The sequence below is a fragment of the Mesoplodon bidens genome, assembly GCF_964165515.1.
Source record: "Mesoplodon bidens genome assembly, chromosome: 2".
Taxonomy (NCBI): domain Eukaryota; kingdom Metazoa; phylum Chordata; class Mammalia; order Artiodactyla; family Ziphiidae; genus Mesoplodon; species Mesoplodon bidens.
In genome coordinates this window covers 60787163-60799351 of record NC_138177.1, presented here as the reverse complement: position 1 = coordinate 60799351, position 12189 = coordinate 60787163, and the positions used below count along the sequence as shown (strand labels likewise).

At 37.4% G+C, this 12189-nt stretch overlaps 1 protein-coding gene across 4 annotated transcripts in view; it reads left to right on the top strand.

The window, feature by feature from the left end:
- Positions 1–12189, top strand: part of AKT3 (AKT serine/threonine kinase 3) — a 379096-nt gene that overhangs the window by 233123 nt on the left and 133784 nt on the right. The window lies entirely within an intron of this gene.

Below are 12189 nucleotides of genomic sequence, written 5' to 3'. Positions count from 1 at the left end.
CCTACATACATATGTGTGTATGTGTGTGTTTAATAAATAAATATATAATAAATAAATTATGGTTGATTTACAATAGTGTGTTAGTTTCAAGTGTACAGCATAATGATTCAGTTATTTTTTCTGATTATATCCCATTATAGGTTATTACAAGATACTGAATATAATTCCGAGATATACAGTAAAACCTTGTTGCTTATCTATTTTATGTATAGTAGTTTGAATCTGTTAATCCCATACCCCTAATTAGTCCCTCCCCTCTGGTAACCATAAGTTTGCTTTCTATATCTGTGAGTCTGTTTCTGTTTTGTATATAGATTCTTTTTTTTTTTTAGATTCCACATAAAAGTGATATCCTATAGTATTTGTCTTTGTCTGACTTACTTCACTAAGTATAATAATCTCTAAGTCCATTCATGTTGCTGTAAATGGCATTATGTCATTCTTTTTTATGGCTGAGTAATATTCCATTGTGTGTGTATGTGAGTGTGTATATATATATATTTAATATATATATACACACACACATATACCTACATACATATGTGTGTGTGTGTGTTTGTGTGTGTGTATGCCACATCTTCTTAAGCCAACCGTCTACTGATGGGCACTTGGGTCATTTCCATGCCTTGCCTATTGTTAATAGTGCTGCTGTGAACATTGAGGTTCGTGTATCTTTTTGAATTAGAATTTTTGTCTTTTCTGGATATATGCCCAGGAGGGGATTGCTGGATCATATGGTAGCTCTATTTTTAGTTTTTTAAGGCATATCCATATTGTTTTCCATAGTGGCTGCACCAATTTACATACCCACCAACAATGTAGGAGGGTTCCCTTTTTTCCATACCCTCTCCAACATGTATTATTTGTGGACTTCATGATGATAGTCATTCTGACAGGTGTGAGGTGATACTTCATTGTGGTTTTGATTTACATTTCTCTAATAATTAGTGATGTTGCACATTTTCTTTGGAGAAATGTCTACTTAGGTCTTCTGCCCATTTTTTAATTGGATTTTTTTTTTTTAATACTGAGTTCCATGACCTGCTTGTATATTTTAGATATTAACTCCTTGTTAGTAGCATCATTTGCAGATATTATTCTCCCATTCGATACGTTGTCTTTTTGTTTCGTTGATGGTTTCCTTTGATGTGCAAAAGCTTTTAAGTTTAATTAGGTCCCATTTTTAATTTTTGCTTTTATTTCTTTTGTTTTTGAATATTGATCTAAGAAAATATTGCTTCAATGTATGTCCTAGAATGTTTTGCCTATGTTCTCTTCTAGGATTTTTATGGTGTCTTGTCTTATATTTAGGTGTTTAAATCATTTTGGGTTTATTCTTGTATATGGTGTGAGGGAGTGTTCTAATTTCACTGATTTACCCACAGCTATCCAGCTTTCCCATCACTACTTGTTGAAGAAACTGTCTTTTCTCCATCTTATATACTTGCCTCCTCTGTCAAAGATTGTCTGTAGGTGCATGGGTTTATTTATGGGCTCTCTATTTTGTACCATTGAGCTATATATTTGTTTTCATTCCAGTACCATGCAGTTTTAATTACTATAGTTCTGTAATATAGTCTGATGTCAGGGAGCATGATATTTCCAGCTCTGTTCTTCTGTCTCAAGATTGCTTTGGCAATTTGGGGTCTTTTGTGGTTCCATATAAATTTTAGGAATATTTGTTCTAGCTCTGTGAATAATGTCATAGGTATTTGGACAGGAATTGCATTAAATCTGTAGATGTAATGGGTAGTTTGGCCATTTTAATTATATTAATTCTTCCAATCCATGGGCATTCCATTTCATCATTGAATCTTCTTCAGTTTCATTTATCAGTGTTTTATAGTTTTCAATGTATAGATCTTCATCTCCTTGGTTAAGTTTCTTCCTAAGTATTTTATTTTATTTTTTTACAGCATTTCAAATGAGATTGTTTTTTTACTTCTTCTTGTTGATATATCATTATTAATGTAAAGAAACCAATTTGTGTATATTGGTCTTTTATCCTGCTATCTTGCTGAATTCATTAGTTCTAATAGTTTTTATGTCGCAACTTTTAGGCTTCTCTATATTGAGTATCATGTCTTCTGCAATTAATGACAGTTTTATCTCTTTCCTTCCAATTTGGATACCTTTTATTTCTTTTCTTATCTGATTGCTGTGACTAAGACTGTCAATACTATGTTGAATCGAAATGGTAAGAGTGAGAATCCTTGTCTTTTTCCTGAATTTAGCGGGAAGTCTTTCAGCTTTTAACTGTTCATTTTGTGTTGGCTGTTGTTTTGCTGTAAATGGCCTTTAATATGTTGAAATATGTTCCCTCTCCCTCTATACCTACTTTGGTGAACGTTTTTATCATAAATGAATGTTGAATTTTGCCAAATACTTTTTCTGCATCTATTGAGATGATCATGTGGTTTTTGCCTTTCCTTTTTTTTTATGTGGTATACCACATTGATTGATTTGTGTATGTTGAACCATCCTTCTGACCCTGGAATGAATCCAAGTTGATCATTTTGCATGATCCTTTTTACGTCATGTTGGATTTGGTTTGCTAATATTTTGTTGAGGATTTTTGCATCTAAATTTATCAAAGATATTGGCTTATAATTTTCTTTTTTTGTAATGTCTTTGTCTGGTTTTGGTATCTGGGTGATGGTAGCCTCATAGAATAAATTTGGAAGTGTTCCTGCCTCTTTCATTTTTTCAGAATAGTTTGAGAAGGATTGTTATGAGTTCTTCTTTGTTTGTTTGTTAGAATCTCCAGTGAAGCAGTTTGGTCCTGGATTTTTGTTTGACAGAATTTTAAAATGACACATTCTCTTTCACATCTAGTGATTGGTGTGTTCAAATTATCTGTTTCTTCTTGACTTAGTTTTGGCAGACTGTATGTTTTTAGAGATGTACATTTCTTCTAAGTTGTCCAGTGTTTTGGCATACAGCTCTTCATAGTATTCTCTATGATTTTTTGTATTTCTGACGTATTGGTGGTTGTTACATCTCTTTCATTTCTTATTTTCTTTATTTGGGACCTCTCTTTTTTCTTCTTGGTGTGCTTGGCTAGAGGTTTTTCGATTTTATCTTTTCAAAAAACACAGCTCTTGGTTTTATTGATCTTTTCTGGGTTTTTTAAAAAATCTATTTTATTTATTCAATCTCTGATCTTATAATTTCTTGTCTTCTGCTGACTTTGGGTTTTGTTTGTTCTTCTTTTTCTAATGCTTTTAGGTGGTAGGTTAGGTTGTTTATTTGAGATTTTACTTGTTTCTTGATGAAGGCCTGTATCCCTATGTACTTTTCTCTTAACACTGTTTTGCTGTATCCCATAGATTTTGTAAGGTTGTGTTATCATTTTTGTTTGCCTCGAAGTATTTTCTGCTTCCTTTTTTGATTTCATCATTGACTCATTGATTTTTAAGTAGCATATTGTTTAGTCTCCCCATGTTTGTTCTTTTCACATTTTTCTTTCTGTGGTTGATTTCTGTTTTCATTCAGAATTTTGTACCTTTTGACCACCATCACCCATTTTGCCCACCTACTGCTTCTAGGCTGTTCTCTGTGAGTTCAGGCCTTTCTTTCTCTCCTTTCTTTCTTTCTTTCTTTCTTTCTTTCTTCTTTCTTTCTCTTTCTTTCTCTCTCTCTCTCTCTCTTTCTTTCTTTCTTTCTTTCTTTCTTTCTTTCTTTCTTCTTTCTCTGTCTTCCTCCGCCCTCCCTTTCTCTCTCTCTCTCTCTTTCTCTGTTTCTTTCTCCCTTCCTTCCTTCCTTCCTCCACATATAAGTGGAATCATACAGTATTTGTCTTTCACTGACTTATTTCACTTAGCAAAATGCCCTCAAGGCCCTTCCATATTATTGCAAGTGGCAAGATGTACTTCTTTTTGTGGCTGAAGAATATTCCACTGTGTGTATCACATTTTCTTTTTCCATTCATCCATTGATGGATACATGGGTTTATAAATTGTTTCCATGTCTTGGCTATTGTATATAATGCTGCAGCATACAGGGGAGTGGAGCTTTCTTTTCACAATAGTGATTTTGTTTCCTTTGTACAAATACCCAGAAGTTTAGTTGCTGGATCAGATTGTAGTTTTAATTTTTTTTGACAAACTTCCATGCTGTTTTATATAGTGGCTACATCAGTTTACATTCTCACCTACTGTGTACGGTGGTTTCTTTTCTCCACACCCCCGCCAACATTTATTTCTTGCCATTCTAACAGGTGTGAGGTGATAGCTCTATGTGGTTTGGATTTTCATTTCCATGATGGTTAGTGATGTTCAGCGCCTTTTCATGTACCTGTTGGCCATCTGAATGTTTTCTGTGGAAAATTGTTTATTCAGATCCTCTGACCATTTTTCAATCAGATTGTTTGGTTTTTTGCTATTAAGTTATATGAGTTCTTAATATTTTGGATATTAAATCCTTACCAGATATATGGCTTGCAAATATTTTCTCCCATTTAGTAGGTTTTATTTTCATTTTGTTGATGGTTTCCTTTGCTGTGCATAAGCCATTTATTGATTTTTCGTTTTGATATCAAATTTAAAAAATTAATTGACACAACTGGTGTCAAGAAGCTTACCACCTATATTTTTTCTAGTAATTTCATGTCTTAGGTCTTACATTCAAGTTTTTAATCCATTTGGGGTTGATTTTTGTGTATGGTGTAAGAAAGTGGTCCAGTTTCATTCTTTTGCTTGTGGCTGCTTAGTTTTTCTAGCACCATTTATTGAAGAGAGTGTCCTTTCCCCATGATGTGTTCTTGGTTCCTTAGTTGTAAGTTAATTGACCGTATATGCATGGGTTTATTTTGGGGCACTCTGTTCTGTCCCACTGATATTTGTGTTTGTCTTTATGCCAATACAATGTCATTTTGATGAGTGTAGTATTGCAATATAGTTTGAAATCAGGGAGCATGATGTCTCTAGCTTTGTTATTTCTCAAGATTGCTTTGGCATTTCTCAAGATTGCTTTGGCTGTTTGGGGTCTTTGTTGTTACATACACATTTTAGGTTTTTTTGTTCTATTTCTGTAAAAAATGTCATTGGAATTTTGGTAGGGATTGTACTAAATTATCAAAGCCTTGTAGTTTTAGGTGTACAGGTCTTCTACCTCCTTGTTTAAATTTGTTCTTTAGTATTTTAATTCCTCTAATGCAGTTATAAATGGTATTTTTAAAAACTTTTTTAAAATATTAAAAACTTTTCTCTTTTTGAGACTTTGTTATTAGTGTATACAAACCAATTAATTTTTGTATATTGATTTTGTATCCTGCAACTTTACTGCATTTGTTTATTAGTTCTACTACTCTTTAGGGTATTCTGTATATAAGATTATGCTTATGCAAATAGAAATGGTTTTACTTCTTCCTTTCTGATTTAGATTCCTTTTATTTTATTTTATTTCTTTATTGTCTAATTGCTCTGGCTAGGACTTCCAATACAATGCTGAATAAAAGAGGTAGGTTGGGCCTCCTATGTTGCTCCTGTTCTTAGAGGTAAAGCTTTCAGCTTTTTTCCACTGAGTATGATGTTAGCTGTGAATTTGTCATATATGGCCTTTATTATGCTGAGGTATGTTCCATCTATAGCCACTTTGTTGAAAGTTTTTATCAGAAATGGATGTTGAATTTTGTCAGATGCTTTTTCTTTATCTATTGAAATGATCATATGATTTTTATCCTTCCTCTTGTTAATGGGGTGTATGATGTTGAATGATTTGCAGATGTTGAACCATCCTGGCATCTCTGAAATAAATTCCACTTGATTGTGGTGTATGATCCTTTTAATGTATGTTGAATTCAGTTTGCTGATACCTTATTTAGGAGTTTTGCATCTATATTCATCAAAGATATTGGTCTGTAATTTTCTTTTTCTGTGGTGGTGTTGTGTGCTTTTTGATATCCTGGTAACACCAGCCTAATAAAATGAGTTTAGAGTGTTTTGTTATCTTCTGTATTCTTGAAGAGTTTCAGAAGAAGAACTGGTATTAATTTTTCTTTAAATGTTGATAGAATTTACCAGTGAGGCCACCTGCTCCTGGGCTTTTATTTTTTGGGAGATTTGTGATTACTGATGTAAACTCCATGTTCATTATTCATCTGTTCAGACTTCCTATTACTTCATGATTCAGTCTTGGTAAGCTGTATGTTTCTAGGAATTTATGCATTTTTTCTGAGTTATCTAATTTGTTATCGTATAATTGTTCACTGACCCTTATGATCCTTTATATTTCTGTGGTATCGGTTTTGAGTGGTCTCCCCTTTTGTTTATGATTTCATTTAAGTCATGTCTCCTCTTTTCTTTCTTTCTTTTTTAAATTAATTTATTTTGTTTATTTATTTTCAGCTGCATTGGGTCTTAGTTGCTTCGTGTGGGCTTTCTCTAGTTTCAGCAAGCGGGAGCTACTCTTTGTTGCGGTGTGTGGGCTTCTCATTGCATTGGCTTCTTTTGTTGCAGAGCGCGGGCTCTAGGCACGTGAGCTTCAGTAGTTGTACCACGCGGGATCAGTAGTTGTGGTGCATGGGCTTAGTTGCTCCACAGCATGTGGGATCTTCCTGGACCAGGGCTTGAACCTGTGTTCCCTGCATTGTCAGGCAGATTTTTTTTTTTTTTTTTTGCGGTATGCGGACCTCTCACTGCTGTGGCCTCTCCCATTGTGGAACACAGGCTCCAGACGCGCAGGCTCAGCGGCCATGGGTCACAGGCCCAGCTGCTCCATGGCATGTGGGATCCTCCCAGACTGGGGCACGAACCCGTGTCCCCTGCATTGGCAGGCGGACTCTCAACCACTTTGCCGCCAGGGAAGCCCATGTCAGGCGGATTCTTAACCACTGCGCCACCAGGGAAGCCCTCTACTCTTTTATTAATTTGTTTTGCTAAAGGTTTGTAAATTTTATCTTTTCAAAAAGCCAACTCTTAGTTTTGTTGATTTTTTTTAAAAGTGTCTTTCTAGGGCTTCCCTGGTGGTGCAGTGATTGAGAGTCTGCCTGCCGATGCAAGGGACACGGGTTCGTGCCCCGGTCTGGGAAGATCCCACATGCCGCAGAGAGGCTGGGCCCGTGTGCCATGGCCGCTGAGCCTGCGTGTCCGGAGCCTGTGCTCCGCAACGGGAGAGGCCACAACAGTGAGAGGCCCACGTACCACAAAAAATATAATAATAATAAAATAAAAAAGTGTCTTTCTAATCTTTGTTTCATTCATTTCTGCTCTAATCTATATTATTTCCTTCCTTCTGTCAACTGTGGGCTTACTGTGTTCTTTTTCTAGATCCTTAAGGTGTAAAATTAGGTTCTTTATTTTAGATTTTTCTTTTTTCTTAATGTAGGCATTTATCAGTACCAAGTTTCCTACTAGAATTTCTTTTTCTGCATTCCATGAATTTTGGTGCACTGTGTTTCCATTTCTTTTGTCTCAAGAATTTTTTGATTTCCCTTTTGATTTCTTTTTTGACTCATTGGTTCTTCAGAAGTGTTTTTCTTATTTTCTATATAATTGTGAGCTTTCCAGCTTTACTCCTGTTATTTTTAGTTTCATACTACAGTGGTTGGAAACTATAGTTGGTATAATTTTAATCTTTTGAAATTTGTTGTGACTTGTTTTGTGATCTAACATATACTCCATCCTGGAGAATGTTGCATGGATACTTGAGAAGAATATGTATTGTGAAGCCATTGGTTGGAATCTTTTGTATATATCTGTTAGGTCCATTTGCTCTAAAGGGTAGTTCAATCCATTATTGTCTTGTTGATTTTCTATATGGATGATCTTTCCATTGTTGAAAGTGGGGTACTGAAGTCCTTTACTATTATTGCATTGCTGTCTATTTCAGCCTTCATATTTGGTGACAATTGTTTAATATATTTTGATGCTCTCATATTGGGTGTGTATATATTTACAATTGTTATGTCCTCTTGATGAATCGATTCCTTTATCGTTATATAATGACCTTCTTTTTCTCTTACAACTTTTGATTTAAAGTCGAAATTGAACTTAAAGTTCAATTCTTACAACTTTCGACTTAAAGTCTATTTGTCTGATAGAAGTATAGCTACTCCTTGTCTCTTTTGGTTTCCATTTACATAGAATATCCTCTTCCATCCCTCCTTCCCTTTCATCATATGAGTTTCCTTAAAGCTTAAGCGAGTCTGTTTTAGGCAGCATGTAGTTGGGTTTTGTTTTCTTATCCACTCAGCAACTGTGTGTTTTTTAATTGGAGATGTTAAACCATTTATATTTTAAGGAATTATTGACGATGAGAGATTTACTATCACCATCTGTTTAATTGCTTTCTAATTATTTTATAGTTTCTTTTTTCTTTTCTTCCTCTCTTGCTTGCTTTCTTTGTGAATTGTTCATTTTATATAGTGGTATATTTGATTCTTTTTATCATTTGTGTATCAGAGTTCTTTGCTTTGTGATTACCCTGCTGTTCATAATACATATTATAGTCATAGCAGTCTATTTTAAGTTGATAACATTTTAACTTCAATTGGTTTTAAAAGTCCTACACATTTACTTCCTGCCCAACATTTTATGTTATTGATGTCCCAATTTATATTTTTTATATTCTGTGTACATTAACAAAATATTGTAGCTATAATTATTTTAAATGCTTTGTCTTTTAACTTGTATGCTAGAGATCAAAGTGACTTACACACTGCCACTGCAGTTTTAGAGTGTTTCAGATTTGTATAATTACCTTTACCAGTGAATTTTATACGGTTATATGTTTTTATGTTACTGATTAATATCTTTTCATTTCAGCTTAAAGAACTCCCTTTAACATTTTATGTAAAGCCGTCTACTGATAAATTTCCTCAACATTTGTTTTTCTGGGCAAGTCTTTATCTTTCCTTCATTTTTAAAGGACAGGGTTGCTGGGTAATGTGTTCTAAGTTGATAGTTCTTTTTTTCTTTGAGCACTTTGAATATATCATCTCACTTTCTCCTGGCCTGCATGATTTCTGTTGAAAAATATGCTGATAGCTTTATTGGAGTTTCTTTGTATATAATGAATACATTTCCTCTTGCTGCTTTCAAATTTCTCTCTTTGTCTTAGATTTTTTGAGAGCTTGTTTACAGTGTATCTTGGTAAAGATCTCTTTTGATTGAATCTGTTTGGGGAGCTTTGGGCTTTGTGTACCTGGGTGTCCATATCTCTCTCCAGCTTAGAGAAGTTTTAAGCCCTTGTTTCTTTAAATATATTTTGTGTTCCTTTGTCCCTTCCTTTTCTGGATTTCTATAATTTGAATATTGTTTCATTTTGTGGTATCCCATAAGTCACAGAGGCTTTCTTTACTCTTTCATTCTTACATCTTTTTCTTTGACTGGAAGATGTCAAGGGATCTGTGTTTAAGTTCACACATTGGTTTTTTTTTTTGCCTTATTGAGCCTACTGTTGAATTTCTCTATTGCACTTTTCATTTCATTCTTTGTATTCTCCAGCTCTGGAATTTCTGATTGGTTCTTTTTTTTATCATTTCTACTAGTTTGTCAAACTTCTTGTTTTGTTCATGTATTGTTCTTCTGAGTTCATTTAGCTGTCTCTCTGTGTTCACTTGAATCTTGCTAAGCTTCCTTAAACACTTTGAATTCTTTTTCATGTAACTCAAATCCATTTCTTTGGTTTTGTTGTTGGAAAATTCTTGTGTACCTTTGGTGGTGTCATGCTTTTCTTGCTTCTTCATGTTTCTAATGTCTTTGAGTTGATAATCGTGCATTCAAGGAAGCAGTTGCCTTTTTCAGCTTTTTAAGACTAGCTTCACTGGGGAAAGATTATCACCTAAAGATGACTGTGAATATGCCAGCTGGGTAGGGTGCAGTGTCCCTGGTTCCAGGGAGGGCACACTAAAGTCCTTTCCATGCAGCTCTGTCAGCTGAGATCAACATCAGCGTAGATTGTGACATCTTCTTTTAGAAGATGTGGGTGGCAGTGGTGGCAAAAGCTGCAAGGATCCTACTATTCTTTTTTGCCTGTCAAAATTCAAGCCAAGGGAATCCCTCTTGATGGCAGGTCTGGTGTGCTGACACTTGGGGCATCAGTGGAGCTGGTATCCTGGGACCTGGTGTGCACAGAGCTACCACAACACCTGAGTCGTGGGGGCACAGGTACACTTGCAGTAGCAGTGGCACTGGTTTCTGAGGTGCAGGCACGTAAAAACTTCCAATGGAACTGGGGTCTGGGTTCCTGGGAATCAGCACAGTGACTCAGGCCCTGGGGTAAAGGGGGATGCAGTAGCAGCAGTATTCCTGGGACGACAGGGTTCAGTAGTGGCTTGGGACCCAGAGCCAGAGTACAGTAGTGTACTTCTTATAGATGGTGGGTCAGATACCTGACTCTGGCCTCAGGGTTCAGTTTTATAGCAGCAACTTCTTGGCCTCAGCAATGGCAAGTCATAACCATGGCCTAGGACCCAGGGGGCAGTTGCAGAACAGTAACAGATGGGCCCCAGTAATGTTGGGTCATAGCAGCAACTTAGAACTCTGGGGGCGGTTGCAGAGCTCCAATAGCACAATCTACTGATGAGCAGGTCAAAGCCCTGACTTTCAACCCGGGGGGCAGGGTACAGAGCAGCTGTAGCACCAACTGCCCCAGTTATGTTGGGTCAGAGCTCTGACTTGGAACCCCAAGGACGGTGTGCTGAGCAGCAGCATGTGGCCCTGTAATGGCAGGTCAAATGGTGACAGAAACCCAGGGACAGGGAACAGAGTTGCAGCAGCACAGCCTGATGATGGCAGATCAAAGCCACAATTTAGGACCCAGGCGTGGTTGCAGAACAGTGGCAACATTGCTTGGTAATGGCCCATTAAAGCTGTGTGTCGGAACCCTAGGGGCAGGGTGCAGAGCAGCAGCAGAGTGGCTCCTTATGACAGGTGAAAGTCCTGTCTTAGGACCCAGGGGTAGGGTGCAGAGCAGTGGTATTGCAGCCCAAGTTATGACTGGTCAAAGCTACAACTTGGGACCCAGTGGCAGGGTACAGAGCAGTGGCACAGCCCCATTTATGGCAGGTCAAAGCTGCAACTGGATCCTGGGAGTGGAACACAAGCAGAGCAGCCATGGCCCTGGTTGTGGCATGGTAGAGCCCTAAAGTGGGACATGGAAGGCAGGAGACAGAGTAGTAGCCCTCGTATGGCAAGTCAAAGCCCTGATTAGGACTCAGTGGTAGGGCTCAGAGCAGCAGCAGCTTGGCTTTGTGGATGGCTAGATTTTGTGGCATCCTGAGATCCAGGGAGCCAGACACAGCAGCAACTAGGGTCCCTGGGGCCATGTGTCATCCGCAGCAACAGCTCCTGCCCCAGAGAGGAGCTGCAGTGGTGTGGACTTTTGGTAGCTCTGTTAGCTGAGTTCAGTCAGTGTTGGTGAAGACTGTGGGAATCCTCAGTAGTGAAAGCTGCAAACAAGCATGGCAGTGAAGCTTGTTGGAGTTCTCTTGCTCTTATTTTCCCCATAGGGGGAAATCCCTCTGAGGCCGTCTTTTTTGGTGCCTAACTGCCCTGGTCTAGGGGATGGGATGTCACAGGAAAAATGCTTCCTATACTTTTCTGGCAGCCATCCTCGTTTTTAAAAACTTTACAGGGTTTATGCTGCTTCATTGCTTTCTGCTGATTTCATTGTAGTCCAGAGCTTTTCAAAAGCTGTTTTCATGAGTTTGTAGTTGTTTGTTGTTTTTGTAGGATAACCTAATATTGGGACCTCCTAGCCCTCCATCTTGTTGACGTCACTCCTAACAAGTCCTACTTCTGGTGCTAAATGTCAGTGGTCCCTAAGACCACTCTCAGGCTTAATATTTCATTAGGAATCACAGATCTAGGAAAGCTGATATACTAGTGGTTATGGCTTATTGTAGTGATAACATACAGATTAAAATCAACAAAAGGAAAGTCATATGGGACAAAGGCCAGGAGAAACCTTTCAGGTGTCCTCTCCCAGTAAAGTCACATGGATGCACTTAATTCCCCCAGTAACAATGTGTGACAACATGTGCAAAGCGTTGTCAACCCAGGAAACTCACCCAAGCCTTGGTTTCCCGGATTTTTATTTTAAGTGAGTCATGTAGGCAAGCAACACCTGTGTGGTTTCCCTAGCCACACTGAGCAAAATCAGGCACACAGCATTCATCATTCTTCCTGTTGTTTGCATGAACTGTCTAGTCAAACTGGTGTCATGTGGCCCAAGATCTCTGGCATG